Source organism: Chenopodium quinoa, unplaced genomic scaffold, assembly GCF_001683475.1.
Source record: "Chenopodium quinoa cultivar QQ74 unplaced genomic scaffold, ASM168347v1, whole genome shotgun sequence".
NCBI lineage: Eukaryota > Viridiplantae > Streptophyta > Magnoliopsida > Caryophyllales > Amaranthaceae > Chenopodium > Chenopodium quinoa.
In genome coordinates this window covers 1,187,726-1,205,590 of record NW_018742345.1, presented here as the reverse complement: position 1 = coordinate 1,205,590, position 17,865 = coordinate 1,187,726, and positions in this window count along the sequence as shown.

Genomic DNA, 17,865 nt, shown 5'->3' with positions numbered 1-17,865 from the left:
ATATGGGTCCATTAATAGTGTAGTTGTATGGGGCTTGAAAAGAGCTTTCCGACGATATATTATAAGCCCAATTCCGATGAATATTGAGGAAGTTATGGCCAAATTACTAAACTGGGCCCGGTTTGAGCCTTATATGCGGCCCAACGATCTAGGGGAGGGCCTAATATGGATTTATCATTCCTAATGCAATTAGGAATGGTTTTAGTCTTCTAGAAGGTTCTTTTCACTCCTAATTCAATTAGCATTGATAAATTGACTTTTGTTGACTTTTTAGAGTTTTAATCAAAATAAAAGAATGTTTTTGAGGAAAATATGCTTTTATCCTCCTGTACGGTTAATTTCTATCTGATTTTAGAAAACGCGTCAGAAACTTAATTAGCGCCAAACGCCAGCATTAGCGCCTGGCGCTAGCGTCATCGTCTGGTGCTAACCTTGTTTTTTTGCGTCAGAACTCTGGTTCGATTTTCTATCTTTTTGGATGATTTTCTCTATAAATAGCCTCCTAAAAACTCCGTTTTGATTCATCTACAATCATCAACTCTCTAGTTTTCTAATTCTTATTCTCTCTAAGCTAAAGCTTCTCTCTCTCTTTTTTTAAACCCTACCTTTCTTACAAAATTCCGCATTTACAAGACCTAGACACACCTAGCATTGTTCAAAGTTGCCTTCGCCCTAGACGTGAAAGGTTTTAATTTCTGAGGGTTTGGTCCCAAATCTCTCTTTCAATTATTATTTAATTTAATTGTTGGTTTATTATTTTCCTTGAAGTTACTAACGCGTGTATTTTGTTATTAGAAAGAGGTACGAGGCATCCAAGTAAGTGTTTTAATTGATTTATTGTTATTATGATGTAGAAATCATGCTTAGGTTGTTGTTATGATTCCTAATGTTATGTTAGGGCGTTTTGATCTTCCTAGTATTATGTCTAGGGTAACTTTAATATCAAGTATGATTAAAAGTATAATGCTTCCTATGTTTTTCCTAATATTTATGATTGTTAGTATCATGTTAGGGCTAAAGCTTTGATTTTTATTGTTTAGTGACATGCCAGGGTTTGTTATTAATCTTGTTAGTATCATGCATAGGATCTTGCTATTATTATGCTTTAACATGAACATGTTTATGTTTATGATTATTATTATGTTGCTTGATGCTTATTTATTGTTATTGCTCGATCATACCTTTTATGCATGTTTAAAGGGAATTGGTACTTCTAATCACGCTTAATAAGATAATTAATAATCTTGTTGAGGTTAATTTGATTATAAATCAAGTGATCACCAATAATATATTTATTTGTGCATTAATATTCAACCAACATAGATAAACAGGTTTAGGGTTAAACCTAATGATTGCATGTTAGTCATAAAGCGCACATGAATACGATCAGAATAAAGTAGAGGTCTATTAGGGCAGGTTCAGTCTCTTTTAGGTTGGATTTGTACCTTCATCCCCGAACTACCAGTCATGGTTCCAGACCTATTGGAGTTGACGATCTCTTGGATCGTTAAGGGGTGTAACCTTCACCCTGTGAACGGTTCACAAGTTCCTAAAACTTGTTGACGACTCTTTTGCTCTATCTTCTTTCCCTTTGGACGCCACCGTACTTTAGTGTATGATCACAGTGGGGTTCAAGTTAGGGGTAATGCTTGAAATATTCCCTACACTAAGGCAACTATCAAAGACACACAGCGGAAGATTAATTTAAAAACCATTGAAAACAAGTCAACTTGAAAAGTCAACCACGAAAGTAAAGTCAAACCGAAGTCAAACGAAGTAAAATAAAATCAACCTACAACTTGGAACCATTATAGGCCCTTATTAAAACCAAACCAAATTTAAAACTTTTGCGTTAGTCATGTATAATAATATTATAAATAATTAAAGCATTAAACGCATCATATACTTATGGAAACTAGCATGATTCGCTCTTCATTCATGCCCATTCATGAATATGATTCATCACTTGAAAAGCTTCTCTCTACTTGTTTCCACTACTCTCCATTAAAAATGGGTCATCATAGGGTCAAGATAAAGACAGAGCCAACAAAAACACACAACACACAATCAGCAAAGCTGAGTACATAAGCGTAATTAACACACTAACATGCATTTACCTATCAACACACCACTTATCTTGTTGCATCTATTTTTCAAGCTGTAGACACCTAATTGTGTCTCCCCAAAAACTAAACCCAATGATGAATAATTTTCATGTCTCTTGATTATCGAATGAGGTCAAAGTGTGAAAAGTCTTGTGATGCGGTTGTTTTAAAAATAATGCTTCTTTCTATTTTTGAAAATATTTCTTCTCTTACTATATTTATGAAAAACGTCCAATCTAGTTTATTTTGGTCCATGATAAGGGTCCAATAATGGTTTAGTTTTATGGGGTTTGAAAAGACCTTTCCAACGATATATTATAAGCCCAATTCCGATGAATAATGAGGAAGTTATGGCCAAAATACTAAATTGGGCTCAAACCGGATTTTACCTACATCCCGATGATCATGTGGAGGGTAAAAAGGTTTAATAATATTCCTAAACTAATTAGGACTTATTACAAGATTCTACAAGTTTATAGAAGATATTAATTATCCTTTTTTGAAAAGGTAAGATCGAAGAATTCGAAATTGAATAAAACTTCTCTTTCTAAGAGTCCTTGTTCTATGCGAAATGGAATATGTTCAGATATTATTTTTGTGTCTCATAATCTTTATCCAAATCTTATGTGTTTGGATAGATCTTGAAATTATCTTTTCAATGATATATTATAATATTTATTCCAAGCTATAACGAAAAAAATATGAAAGTAAAACGAAACTCTATCCAATACTAACACCCATCCACTATTTCGGCCATATCTTTTTCTACAAAAGATTTTAATCTAATTCTAATTGGGTTAGAAAGTAGACTTCAAGAGCTTACTTTACAAAGACATATAATATGACTTATTTGGACTTTTGGATCAAAAGATAAGATAAAAAAAATCCACAATAAACTATCCCAACGCTAAACAACAGGTTTGTCGCACAGCGACAAGGAGTCTGTTGCGCACCACAGCTCTGCAACAGAATCATTTTTATTCTAATTTGAATTCTAACTCTTTTCTATCGTTTTTGGACAATTTTCTCTATAAATAGGGTCGTATTTCCCCATTTTTATTCATTCCCAATTCACAACCAAACATCTAATTCTATTATTTTCTCTCTTTAAGCTAGAAGCTTATTCTTTCTCCTTCTTTCTAAACCTTCCCTCTTATAAAATTCTGCATTAATAAGTTCTAGAAACACCTAGCCAAGTTCGAAGTTGCCTTCGCCCTAGACGTGAAAGGTTGATAATATCTGAGGGTTTGGTCCCAAATCTCTATTTCAATTATTTAATTTAATTGTTTGATTTATTATTTTCCTTGAAGTTACTGACGTGTGTATTTTATTAGAAAGAGATACGAGGCATCCATGTAACACCCCGTATTTTCGAACCACTATTTATGTGCATTTAAATCTATTAAACCTAATTTCTTATTTAAATCCCAATTTCAAAAGTGAAATCTTTATTTAATTATTAAAATCGTTATTTTGATTTAAGGGTTAGTATAAACTTTTGAAACCTTAATTATAATATTTTGATAGAGCAATTGAAAATTATTATTTAAAAAGGTTTTATACTTGAGTTTTAATCATTTCAGCTATATTTGACATGTTTGAATTGATATTAGCCTTAAAGGGTGATTCCTTAAGCTTAAGCATCAATTCAATAAGTGTTTCTAAATTATATGTAATTTCAATATTTAACTTATCGCAATTGATACGGGTCATCATGGGTGATTCCTTGACTGAAGTGCCAAATTTGATAGGTATAAAATGATTCTATGATTTTAAAGACGTTTTACGTTCAATGGTATCAGTATCGATGTATAAAGTGGTATTGGGTGATTCCTTCAACTTGATTAACGAATTGATATTGTTTACAAACTATTATTTAATTTATATTTATAAAACTCATTATAATGTCCTTTTATTAATTAGGTCATTATAAATGAATAATATTATTGGTTTCGCATATCGCCTATTGTTTTTCAGTAAAATATGAACTTTATATATATTTTTGTTTTGTGATTTAAATTATTGGTTTCATTATTATTATTGTAATTACTATTTGTATTATTTTTGAGGTATCAATAATATAAGGAAAATTTTAAATATCCACCAAAAAATGTAACCATTTTCGAACTAACCACCCGTTTAATTTTTTATTTTAAATTACCACCCCTTAAATTAAATAAATGCTCAGATTACCACCCATTTCAAAAATCCGGTGGATTTTCCGTCTGTGGGCCCAACCTAACACTTATTTTGACTCTTTTGTCTGATTTCCCCCCCCCCCGATTTTTCTCTTTAAAAAGGCTCTCCTAACTTCAATTCACATTTTTCTCTGTAAAATTTAGTGGAATTTGGTGAAGGAAATGTGAATTAAAGTTTGGAGAGCGTTTTTAAAGAGAAAAATCGGGGAAAAAATCAGTCAAAAGGGTCAAAATAAGTGTTAGGTGCGGCCTACAGACAGAAAATTCACCGGATTTTTGAAATGGATGGTAATCTGAGCATTTATTTAATTTAAGGGGTGGTAATTTAAAATAAAAAATTAAATGGGTGGTTAATTAAAAAATGGTTACATTTTTGGGTGGTAATTTAAAAATTAACCATAATATAATCTATATTATTGTTTTTTTTTAAAACATACTTTCAAATCGCCTCTCGTTACATTCCTTTCCTAATCTAGTTTCGGGCCAACTAGAATTTGCTTATGGGTCGGGTTTTACCTTAACACTTTCGTGACTAAATATATTAAGATATGTTTGTTCACTAGCTTCTTTAATCCCATTGTTAAGCCTTAAGTAATCACTTAATCAAGCCCAAAAGAAAATCCTTGAACCTAGCTTAGGTATTATGAGGCTTGTTTGTGCGTTTCATTTGAACCCATTGTAGGCCGATTCACATATCAGCTTTGAGGAGTTAGAAGGATGATTATCTAACCTAGGTAACCTCCTATTTACTTCTCATTACACCCCACTTAATGATGCCTTAACACTTGCCCTTCCTTTTCCCTTTCTCACATACAAAAGGCTACACAAAACCACATTCTTCATTCCTTTCATCCGCTGCACAAAAGTAATCTCTCCCTCAAAATTTTCGTGATCTCCAAGGAAAATCAAGGGGGAAATCTAAGCCTAATTTGCTGCTAAATCAAACTCCAATTCGTGGCCAAATTTCCTCCTCTTTTGAAGTGTCAAACCGAAGAACTTTGAGGACTTCAAGAGGGCTGCTTGGGTGGGTGTTTGTGCGTGTTGTTGTTGCTGTTTGTGCTTGGTAGTTGACAAGGGAATAAACGCGTTGTCAATTGTCTATCCCTAGATCAAATACAATTTATACAACCTAAACAAACCTAATACGAGTATAAGGCAAGCATAGGGGTCGAACCACAGAGAACGGTAAACACCACCAAATGTTATCGACAATTAAGCTAGTCCGGAATAGGGGATAAATAAACTAAAGTCTAAAAATGCTAAAACAAGAAATAAAACATTAAGGCACCAAGGGAAATGGGTAGGTGAAGATGTCACTTGATCATGCAATAACACGGAAGCAAAGCAATGGTAAACTAAGCATGCATGAATATCGAAGTAAAGGGTCCAATCTAGCCGCCTTCCGGGGTCAATTGGCTTCTCCTAACATAGCCTCTATGTTTCCACATTAGAACCATATACTAGGAGGTACTATTAAATAACAATCGATAGTAATGAATCTCAACTAAGTCAACTTCCGTTACTTGTTAGTAAAGACTCATCTTTGATCAACTAACAATGTGCACTTGCAAGAAAGATCAAAGAATATCAAGCATGCAAAGACTTTAATCACCATTAACATAACCCCAACATTAAAAGCATGAACAATTAGAAACTACACCATCCCCACACCCTTGGCTAGATGACTACTCACAAATCATGTTGAAAACAATATCAATCATCAAATCAATAAGCATCAACATGATTAATAAGCAAAGAAGAAAAATAAAAGCAAATAAACAAAATCAAACATAAAGGTAAAGAGAAAGAGTAAGAAATTGCTCATTAATTGAAGATGAAGGTCTACAAAGGATTGAACAAGCTCCTTCTTCAAAATCCAAGTTCATTAATGAAGAAAACCTCACTTTCTCTCTCTACCAATGAATACTAACCCTAACCTAACCTAAAACTAAAACTAATTAGAGAGAAGAATAGATAGTTATTGAATTTTTTTCTAATTACCCCAAAAATTGGGTATTTATACTAAGCTAGCCAAAGTAAGAAAAATAAAAGAAGGAAAATAAAATAAAGAAAGAAAAGGAAAATAAAAAGAAAATAAACCCACAAATCCCCACCAAACCATCAGCTACCCCATTCCCCTTTCTTCTTCGAAATTGCTGCTACAATAATGGGTTTTAATCCCATGCTTTGCATCTCACCAAAGCAAACTAACAACCATCATCATCAAATCACAACCGCTCATCATCATTGAAAATCGGCATCAAGCAAACACCACCGTTCGATCCTCATTAAAAGCCATGTGCATAGCTCGTGAAGCGGTTCGGTCGAACCATGGGTTGGTGCGGCCGAACTACGGGGTTGGTTCGGTCGAACCATGGGTATGTTCGACCACTCCTCTTCGAATAACAAAACCCACAAAGTCTCTGACTCGAAGTTCGATCGAACCACAAACGGTATGCTCGAACTTGATTGATTTTCAATTTGTTCTGATTTGCTTAATTGAGGGGCCGAATTGCTTGTGCGAATTGGTGGTTTGATGTGGCGCAAATTGCTGCTGCTGGTTGTTGTTGTTGTTGCGAGTGGAAACAGAGGAAGGTGGCGGAGGTTGGTTGCGCAATGTTGCTGTTGTTGGTGCTAATGGAGGTGCGCTGGTGGTTTGCGATGTTGGGGTTTGGCAGGCTGTTGTGTGCGTGAGGGGGCAGGGGAGTTAATTGGTGGCTGTTGCGAGGTGAGGGTGGCTGTAAATTGGTGGTTGAAGGTTGGACTGGTGGCGTTGCGGGGTGATTGCTGGAGGTATGGTTGTTGTTGTGGCTGTTGGTGGTGTTGCGGGGTGATTGGTGGAGGTATGGTTGTTGTTATGGCTGTTGGTAGTGTTGCGGGCTGCTCTGGTTTTGGGGTTAGGGCTGCTCGTGAAGGTGGTGCTTGCGGGGTTGATTGTTGCGCTGCTGGTGGTGTCAATGGAAGGTGGTCAGGTGGTGTATTGGTTGCGGCAGCTGTGCGGTGGTGTGAGGGTGGCTGCTGTTGGTTTGTGGGAACGGTGGGCTGTTGTGACTAGTGGTTTGCGTGGTCAGGTTGTGTTGCTGTTGGTGTTGGTTGCGTTGCTGTTGGTGTTGGTGGAGCAGGGGATGTGCGGTGTTCAGGTTGTGTTGCTGTTGGTGGAGCAGGGGATGTTGCTGTGTTTTGGTGTGGTGTAGGATAATGAAGGAGATGGGGTGAAGGATAGGAGGCAACAGCTTGGGTTGGCTCAAGTTTTGCGCCTCGAACCTTGGACCTCCGAACACGAACATGACCTTGAAACCCGGGACACCTACAACCAAAAACACGAGGGTATTACTAAGAGATAAAATAAAATAAAATAAAATAAAGTAAAATAAAATAAGATAAATAACACTAAACTAATAAAAATTAAATAAAACTATACAAGTAAAGAAAGTGAAATAAAATAGACTCAAAACCAATTAAAATAAATAAAAGTAAATTAGAATACTTTCAAGGGAAAAATAAAGAACGAAATATAACAAATCAAAAGCAAATAAAATACGAAAATAAACTAAAAACTACGAAAAGAACTAAAACAAGATAAAATTACCAAAATAAACTAGAAACTTTATTAAAGAGAAAGAAAGGAAAATAAGATAAGATAAACACGAAAATGACTCTAAAACTACTCCCTAAGAGTGACATAAATGTCACTCATCAGTAGTGCTGTCCTTTTCTTCTTGTTTTGGTGCCCTATACATCAAGGTAACTAGCATTTCTTCCCTTAGATTAGAAATGCTAGGTTTTAGGGTTAGATTATAGGATTGAATTCATGTTAGGGTTAGGATTAGTTTCAATTTTCGTATGTAGTGATTATGTCAGTTTTTCGGATGGATTTTGCCTTGTTTTATGTGTTTAAAACATGTGCTTCATGCCTAGATTGGTTTACTATCAACCCCTAATTGTTTTATGATGCTTTTTTTTATGTGTCAATGACCTTGTATGTGATGATCATGGCTGCTGTCCATGCTCTTATAGTAGACGTGTTGTACCGATGCTTAAATTGTATACCCATGAGCATGTCTATCTTCTTTTCTAAAGTCAAATGATAGTGTGTATCCTTGACTATCTTGTTAGGATTATGTAGGTGTTTTACCCATGTTTAAATTGTATACTACCTTAAGCAAGTAATAGCCTTAAAGTTGAGCATGACTTTCGAAATCTCTGGCTGAACTTGCAGCATGACTGGCAAGAGGTTGAGGGCTCTTATACTGATTTGATTCATGTGATTCTTGCCTAAATTGACTTAGTATCATGTTAGGGATAATAAGGTATAAGTTCATGTGTTAAACTTTGATTTTGGTCATGTTTTGGTCTTGTTTTTGGGCAAGGGAAACTGAAATCCGCGATTTGAATTACAACATGTTGGGCGTGTGTTTAAGATCTTAAATATGATTTTATTGATTAATTTTCTTGCCTAATTTGATTTAGTATTATGTTAGGATATTCCCCAATTAATTTGGCATGATTTTATATAATTTAAGATAGTTTAAAGTGCCTAAATCAGTGCAACATAGCTGCTGCCCCTAATCTGCTAGGCGTGTGAAAGATGGTGATTTTCAATAGTGTATTCCTTGATTTCTAAGAGCAAATGCATGTTTAACATGGCCTATTATGTTTTGAGAGTGTGTGCTAAAATGGGCTAAACTTAGTTTCATGTTTAAGATTGCTTTTTGGGAGATTTGGTGTGATTGGTGCTGCTGCATATTAGTGTAGGGGCTGCTGTAAATATGATTTTAGTTTGGCATGTTCTCTCTTGAATTTTAAGTCCAAAATTGTGTTATATGATGCCTAATGAGTGTATGTATATGCCCTAATTTTTATTTCGTATTTGAAGCATGTTGGTTGGGTTTTTATAATGATTATTGGACTTGTATGATGCTGTCCTGTTATGGTTGTTTTATGAAATGATAGTTTGGATTTTTAGTTTAATTAAATGATTTTATGTAATTTTTATTGTAAGTATTATATATTTATTTGAAATTATATTTTAAATAGGTGATGAGTGAATTTTTGGGTATTATAAACCCCTAAAGTGAACTATTTCGATGCGTGTTTGAATATATGGGGGTTGTAATTGTATTGTCGACGTCGTAATGCTTTAGAGAAGGATAACACTGTCTTTAGCATCACTTCTCCTAGAGTTGTGAATGCACTTAATTGTTGAATTTCGATAATTAATTATATTTCCAAACTCAGACGATACCTTTTGTGATTTATTATGTTGAAGAGTGTTTTGAATTGAAGTTTCAATTGAATTTAAGAAATATGATTTTCTTATGCTGTTTGAATTGAGTGTAAGATCATGTTTGGCTTCTCTGCAGATTTCTGAGTGAAATATATTATATTATCTATTTTAAGTGATTTTTGAATTGTGTGTGGGGCCATAGTCGGGTGTGAGGCCGAGTTGCTTCCCGATGGTTAATGAACATGCTAACTACCTGGATTGCGAGTCTTAGGTAGCTCAACCTGGGTTAATTGTTGTCGTACGGGGAGTGTGTAAGACCTTATAGGCATCTACCCAAAACCGGGAGTTGGCCAATCTTAGACACGGTCTCTGCGAGATGACCGGGGGTTCGTCCTGACAAACCTTAGGAAGTGGATTGCTAGGCCACTAGCGTTCCCTCCATGCCAGTTCTACTGTTTTGAAGGTTTTGAGTTTGAATTATTTAAACTATTAAATTATTACTTTTGAAGTTTATATATTATGATTGAAATTAAGTGATTTAATATCGATATTCCTATTTTAAGTTTATTTTGAAATACTTCATTGTTTGTATGGTTTTAAGTGGTATCATTTGAGTTTTCAAGTTGATTGTGGTTGTGGTTTCTTTCTATTAACTTAAGTCTAAAATCTTCTATTTCTGATTTGAGGGAGAACTGCTAGTTGCTCCCCACTGATTGTGGAACGTTGTTATAATTTGCAGTTTTCATTTGTTTATTTGATTTCTGTGACGATGGGTTAGGGATTGAGAGTTTAGAACCTAAATTTTAGGCTTGTATGCCTTTATTGTTAGTTGCTTACTTAATACCTTGAATTTGCATTGGTTTACTTTGGCTAATAAGGGTTGTTCTGCCTTAGCTTTTGAATGTAATTGATTTGCCTAAGTTTTAGTTCATTTGTTATTTTCTTTTGTTCACTTAGTTTGCGCTTAGCTTAAACAACTTAATTTGGATGTATGAATGAGTTAAACTTGACCTTTAGACATAGGTTAATCTTGACTTTGCCAATCAAAGTTAAGTAGCCTCCCAGGCGTAATTCCGCTAACGCTTCCAGTTCTGAAAGAACGGGGTGTTACATCCAAGTAAGTAATTAATTATTTAATTATTCTTTTGATATATAGAAATCACGCTTTAGTTATTTTGATTCCTAGTATCATGTTAAGATGTCTTTATTGCTTCCTAGTATCATGTGTAGGGTAACAACTAAAATTTCTAATATCATGTATGTTTCTTGATGCTTTCTATTCCTTTCTTCTATCATGTTAGTATCATGTGTAGGGTAACAACTAAAATTTCTAATATCATGTATGTTTCTTGATGCTTCCTATTCCTTTCTTCTATCATGTTAGTATCATGTTAGGGCTAAAGCTTTGATCTTTATTGTTTAGTGACATGCTAGGGTTTGTTATTAATCATGTTAGTATCACGCTTAGGATCTTGCTATTAATATTATGCTTTATTGTTAACATGATTATTTATCATATTGCTTGATATATATTATTGTTATTGCTAGATAACGCCTTTTATGCATGTTTAAAGGGAATTTGTACTTGTAATCACGCTTAATAAGGTAATTAATAATCTTGTTTTGGCTAATATGATTATAATTCAAGTGATCGCCAATAATAGTTTTGTTTGTGCATTAATATTCAACCAACATAGATTAAACAAGTTTAGGGTTAATCTAATGATTGTGTGTTAGTCAGAAAGCGCACATGAATACGAGAAGAATAAAGTAGAGGCTTATTTTTAGGGTAGGTTCAATCTCTTTTAGGTTGGATTTGTACCTTCATCCCCGAATATCCAGTCATGGTTCCAGACCGCTATGGAGTTAGTGATCTCATGGATCGTGAAAGGGTGTAACCTTTACCCTGTGAACGGTTTACAAGTTCCTAAAACTTATTTGCGACTCTTTTACTCTAGCTTCCTTCCCTTTGGACGTCATCATGCTTAAGTATATGATCACAGTGGGGCTCAAGTGTGGGATGCTTGAAATATTTCTTACACAAGCATACAACTAACATTCAACAAAACTCCTCAACTAGACAACTACATAACTTATTAGCGTTAATTACGAATCGAACGGGTTTCCCACTAACCTCCCCCAATAAATCGAGGTTACTAACACGGGAGCTAACCGTGCCAACATTAATAACCACTTGTAAGTGGCGGAATTCCTGCGCATAATAATAATAATAATAATAATAATAATAATAATAATAATAATAATAATAATAATAATAATAATAATAATAATAATAATAATAATAATAATAATAATAATAATAATAATAATAGTAGAAATGTACAGTGTCCTGTACTCCAGTAGAAGTTATGGTCAAATATAAAGTCGCATAACTCCCCCCATATGTTCATACTCAAGGTGTATACGTTCCAAGAGTATTGGTGCGTGTAGACACCCAAATGTGTCTCCCCAAAACCAAACCTAGTGATGAATACCTTTCACGTCATTTGATTATCGAACGAAGTGAAAGTGTTGAAAGTCTAAGGATGAGGATGTTTTTTGTTAAAATATTTCTCTTTTAGTTTTCTAAAATATTTTTTTTTCTTACCCTATTTATGAAAAATAGCTAGTCCAATTTAGTTTGGTCCATGATAAGGGTCCAATAATTGTGTAGTTGGATTGGGCCCGAAAAGAGCTTTCCAATGATATATTATAAGCCCAATTCCGATGAATTATGAGGAAGTTATGGATTAAATTAAATTAGGCCCAGTGATTTTTACATGTGGCCCAATGATCTAGAGGATGGCCTATTAATTATTATTCATAAAGTGATTAGGATTGATTTTAATCTTCTAGGAATATCTAGAAGGTTCTCTTTAGTTCTAATGAGGTTAGGATTGATAATTATATTTTTAAAAGATGATTTATTTAGAATAAAATATGTTAAATTTGATTTTAAAACTGCTTGGACGCAGAATTACCTGTAACCGGCTTAAAAGGTAATTCCGCATAGCGCGTTGACTTTTAAACGAGCGCGAGATGACAGAGTCGTCGCCAGGCGCTGACTTTCGTCGCCTGGCGTTGGCATTCGTCGTATGGCGACGAGCTTGTCGTATGGCCTTGATTCCCTTCATTTGCAACAGGATGTAATTTATTTTGAATATGATTTTCTTTGATCCCGTGCTATTTTTTCTATAAATAGGGATCATATCTCCCCATTTTTAATCATTTACAGTCATCAACACCCAGAATTCTCTCTCTCTCTCTTAAAGCTAGAAACTTATTCTTTCCTTTTCTCTCTATTCTTTTTCTAAACCTTCCCTCACACAAAATTCCTCACTCATTAGTCCTAGAAAAACCTAGCCAAGTTCGAAGTTTCCTTCGCCCTAGACGTGAAAGGTTTGATATTTCTTAGGGTTTGGTCTCAAATCTCTATTTCAATTATTTAATTTAATTGTTTGTTTTAATATTTTCCTTGAACTTATTAACGCGTGTATTTTGTTATTAAAAAGAGGTACGAGGCATCGAAGCAAGTAATTTAATTGTTTTATTGATCTTTTGATATAGAAATCATGCATAGATTATTATATTCATTCCTTGTATCATGTTAGGATGTTTTATAGCTTCCTAGTATCATGTTTAGGGTAATTTCTAATATCAAGTATGATTATTATGATGCTTCCTATTTCCTTCCTAATATTCATGTTATCATGTTAGGGCTAAAGCTTTAATCTTGGATGTTTAGTGACATACTAGGGTTTGTTATTAATCTTGTTAGGATCATGCCTAAGATTTTGCTATTATTATGCTTTATTTTTAACATGATTATGATTATTATTTTTATTATTATGATTGATTATTATGTTGCTTGATATTGTTTATTGTTATTGTTTGATCACGCCTTTTATGCGTGTTTAAAGGGAATTTGTACTTGTAATCACGTTTAATAAGAAAATTAATAATCTTGTTTAGGCTAATATGATTACAATTCAAGTGAACGCCAACAATAGGTTTGTTTATGCATTAATATTCAACCAACATAGACTAAACATGTTTAGGATTAATCTAAAGATTGCATGTTAGTCAGAAAGCGCACATGAATACGAGAAGAATAAAGTAGAGGCCTATTTTTAGGGCAGATTCAATCTATTTTAGGTTGGATTTGTACCTTCATCCCCGAACTTCCAGTTATGGTTCCAGGCCTATTGGAGTTAACCACCTCCTGGATCATTAAGGGGTGTAACCTTCATCATGTGAAGGGTTTACAAGTTCTTAAAATTTGTTGGCGACTCTTTTGCTTTAGCTTTCTTCCCTTTGGACGCCACACTGCTTATGTGTATGATCACAGTGGGGCTCAAGTGTAGGATGCTTGAAATATTCCCTACAATTTTTTTGGCGACTCCGCTGGTGAGGATTTCTATTTTAATTCCTAAAATTTATTTTGGCAATGATTTAGAATGAGTGGATGAGACTCGAAAAGTTCTAATTATTTCATGTGCGTAATTTTGATTGACATTTTTGGCATAAGAATAAAAAGGTTCCCATTGGAAAGACCATCCGTAATGAGTCAAAAACATAGAATTTTTACACGTAGGAATTTAGGGAAATATCTTTCACAGCTAAAGTCAAAATAATGCTATGAAAAAAACTGGAAAATTCAAGAATAGAAAGCTGCCGAGGCATGTAGGAATTAACGCTGAGAAATCAGCGTCATCGGCAAACGATGGCGCTGTCACCTAGCGACAAGCTTGTCATCTAGCGGCAGCGCCAGCGTCTGGCGACAGACACTATTTTCTCGCGCCAAATTCTTCCACTACCGAGCTAGAAATCTACCTTATTGTTTCGACTAGTTTTCTAATACTGTTTGCTCGGTTTTACTTCCTGATTGATTTTTTCCCTTTTTTTTGAAACCCATATGTGTTCTACATATGGCCATAACCCTCTGGGAATTCGTGCTCCATCTACCCAATTGAACGCTCTTGACAACGAAGGGTACATCCGAGATTTTTAATTCACCAGACCATGGAAGCAAGTTTAACTCGCAGGTCCCATCCACACGCGCCAACCCTTCCAAAGGTAAGGATTCCACGCGGTGCATCCAGACTCATAACAATGGACCCTCTTTTTCACTAACCCATATCCTGAACTTTAGAGAACTAGAGCCATGGTTAGGTTGCAAACTCATTGCATCATATCATGACTATATGACTACTTGTGCATTATTTATTGTGCATATTTTATGTGTTTTTTCCTAACCGTTTGTTTGACTTGTGTATGAGTTAAATAAATAAATTAATGACTAAAGGATTTTCCTAATTTAATTAATTTATAAATGATTAAAGTCTAATAATTGATCAAACTTGGCTTAGTACGACTTTTAGGCTAGTCCCTTTAGAGCAAAATACCGGAAACAGTCCTTGTAGGGAATATTTCAGCATTATCCCAAGCTTGAACCCCACTGTGATCATACAATAAAGTATGGTGGCGTCCAAAGGGAAAGAAGATAGAGCAAAAGAATCGCCAACAAGTTTTAGGAACTTGTAAACCGTTCACGAGGTGAAGGTTACACCCCTTAATGATCCAGGAGATCTTAACTCCAATAGGTTTGGAACCATGACTGGTAGTTCAGGGATGAAGGTATAAATCCAACCTAAAAGAGATTGAACAACCTGCCCTAATAATAGACCTCTACTTTATTCTGATCGTATTCATGTGCGCTATCTGACTAACATGCTAACAATAGGATTACCCTAAACCTGTTTATCTATGTTGGTTGAATATTAATGCACAAATAAATCTATTATTGGCGATCACTTGAATTATAATCATATTAACCCTAAACAAGATTATTAATTATCTTATTAAGCGTGATTACAAGTACAAATTCCCTTTAAACATGCATAAAAGGCGTGATCAAGCAATAACAATAAAAATAATCATAACAATTATTATAATCATAATAATCATGTTAATAATAAAGCATAATAATAATAATAGCAAGATCCTAGACATGATACTAACAAGATTAATAACAAACCCTAGCATGTCACTAAACAATAAAGATCAAATATATAGCCCTAACATGATACTAACATGAATATTAGGAAAGAAAATAGGAAGTATCGTAGGAATCATACTTGATTTAAGGAACTTATTCTTTATCCTAAACATGATACTAGGAAGATCAAAATGCCCTAACATGACGCTAGGAATCATAATAACAACCTAGACATGATATCTATATCATAATATCAATAGAACCATTAAAAGCACTTACTTGGATGCCTCGTAACTCTTTCTAATAACAAAATACACGCGTTAGTGTAGGGAATAATTTCAAGCCTTTAAAATCCCACTGCTTGAACCCCACTGTGATCATACACTAAAGTACGGTGGCGTCCAAAAAGGAAGAAGATAGAGCAAAAGAGTCGCCAACAAGTTTTTAAGGAACTTGTAAACCGTTCACGAGGTGAAGGTTACACCCCTTAACGATCCAAGAGATCGTCAACTCCATAAGGTCATGAACCAAAATAGGGTTCGGGGATGATGGTACAAATCCAACCTAAAAGAGATTGAACCTGCCCTAATAATAGGCCTCTACTTTATTCTGATCGTATTCATGTGCGCTTTCTGATTAACATACAATCAATAGGATTAACCCTAAACCTATTTAATCTATGTTGGCTGAATTTAATGCACAAATAAACTATTATTGGCAATCACTTGAATTTATAATCACAATTAAGCTAACAAGATTATAAATTATCTTATTAAGCGTGATTTCAAATACCAATTCCCTTTAACCTGCAATAAAGGTAATCAAGCAATAACAATAAATAATATGCATATCAAGCAACATAATCAATAATCATAATAATCAATCATAATAATAAATATTAAGAAGAACATAGGAAGCATCATACTTTTAATCATACTCAATATTAAAGATACCCTAGACATGATACTAGGAATCATAAATAATAATCTAAGCATGATATCTACATCATGAAATCAATTAAACCATCAAAGCACTTACTTGGATGCCTCGTACCTCTTTCTAATTACAAAATACACGCGTTAGTAACTTCAAGGAAAAATAATAATCAAAACAATTAAATTAAATAATTGAAAGAGAGATTTGGGACCAAACCCTCAGAAATTAAAAACTTTCACGTCTAGGGCGAAGGCAACTTCGAATATGGCTAGGTGTTTCTAGATCTTGTGAATGCGGAATTTTGTATGAAAAAGCAAAGTTTAAGAAAAGAAAGAACGAATGTTAATGAAAGTTGATGAAAAGAGATGAATGAATTCAAAGAATTTGATGAATGATTGAGAGTTGATGAAAACTTAAGAATAAAGAGAATTGGTGAATGATAGATGTAGATGATCCCTCAAAACGGAGTTTTCGATACGATATTTATAGAGAAAAAACATCCAAAAGAGATAATTTACCAAAACAGAGCCTGAAGATCGCAAAACCACCTTGGCGCCAGCCCTGGCTCATTGGCGCCAGGACCAGTGGCTAGCGCAAGGCGCCAATGGCTGGCGTCTGGCGCCAATCCTGATTCCAGGCGCCAAGGCTTGGGGTTGGACGCCAATTTAGATTTCAACGCGTTTTCGAAAATCTGATAAATTTCTTGTACTGGAAGATAAAATAATATAATTTCAGTCGAAAATGCTATTTGATCTAATTAAAACTCTGAAGAATCCTAATTGAATTAAGAATGATAAGACCTTTCTAGAATGTTCTAGAAGACCAAAACCATTCCTAATTACATTAGGAATGATAAATCATATTAGGCCCTCCCCTAGATCATTGGGCCGTACTTAAAGCTCAAACCGGGCCCAGTTTAGTAAATTGGCCATAAATTCCTCAATATTCATCGGAATTGGGCTTATAATATATCGTTGGAAAGGTCTTTGCAAGCCCCATCCAACTACACCACTATTGGACCCATATCATGGACCAACCAAACTGGATTGGCTGTTTTCTTAAAATAAAGTTTTCAAAAACAGGAAGAAGAGAAAAGAATTAAAACTTTCCGCAACACTAGACCTTTCCACATTTTCATTTCATTCGATTATGATTCAACGTGAAAGGCACTCATCACTGGGTTTGGTTTTGGGGAGACACAAATAGGTGTCTACAGTTAGTAACTTTAAGGAAAATATAAAATCAAACAATTAAATTAAATAATAATGGAAAGAGAGATTTGGGACCAAACCCTCAGAAATTAAAACCTTTCACGTCTAGGGCGAAGGCAACTTCGAATTTGGCTAGGTGTGTCTAGATCTTGTGAATGCGGAATTTTGTTGAGAAAGCTAGAGAGAGAAG